Raw genomic sequence first — 1,078 nt, forward strand, 5'->3', positions numbered from 1 at the left:
CCAATGTGCTCTCTGTGAAAGCCTGAGAGAATGTTTTCTCTCCATGTGACTCTCCTTAGGCACACTCTACATCATCGATCACTTTCCTCTTTGGCCCTATAATCTCCTTGATCAAAAAAGTTGGGACACTACTGAGTTACATGACATTACAGTACAAGTTCTCATACATCCTGAGTCTTAATTGACCTTACAAGGCTAGGGCCAAAATGTTGACTTTCCTTGCAGCCCTCCTTTTTCTCTAATTTTGGTCTGCAAACTTAGTTTCTTAACCATCCAGAAGACAAGCTAATTCTTATTACCATGCAACTTAGGCTGTTAAGCTTAACCTCACTATCTGTCTGCATATCAAACATCTTAGGAATAACATGGAACAGGTATTTTTCATCAAGTATTGATATTATGAAGTTTAAGTCCCTTTAGAATATGATGAAAAAACATTTAAAAATTAGAATATATTTTAAAAATAGGCATAAAGAATTATATACTTCTTATGCTTACACATAAGTCCAAAAATCTAACCATATACAACCTTGAAGCAAGACAGTCTCACATTATTCCTTTTCCTGTCTCTTGCTTTCATTCACCACCCCCTTTTTCTTGAAGAACCATCTACCTGAGAGACATCATAGCAGCAACTGGCATGTCATGACAAGCAGCCCATATTCATGAGACCAGAATAACAGGCCCTCCAAGCATGAAACTACTATTACAAATTACCATCTGCAGTGCAGTTGCTTCATTCACAGGTATAAGTATATATAGTTAGTCAAGGTGAGAATCTTTCCAATTTACTGCTACATTAAAAAATCTTCTGGAGATTCTCAGGATCATTGCCTTGCCCATCTTCTACATATAACTGTATGGCTTGACTTATTCAAGTTTATAGTTCTTCTCCTTTCCCTCTCTTCATTAGTTAGTTCTTGAGATCCTGCTTTTCTTTTACTTGTACCTTTCTATTTGTATTTCTTCTTATGAGTTCTTATACAAGGGAGACTGTATGATATTTACACATGTGTGTCTGGTTTATTTCACTTATGAGTATATGTTCAAGTGGCATCCACTTCAATATAAAGGCTTG

The sequence above is a fragment of the Octodon degus genome, unplaced genomic scaffold (genome assembly GCF_000260255.1).
Source record: "Octodon degus isolate 3935 unplaced genomic scaffold, OctDeg1.0 scaffold00094, whole genome shotgun sequence".
In the NCBI taxonomy this organism is placed as follows: Eukaryota; Metazoa; Chordata; class Mammalia; order Rodentia; family Octodontidae; genus Octodon; species Octodon degus.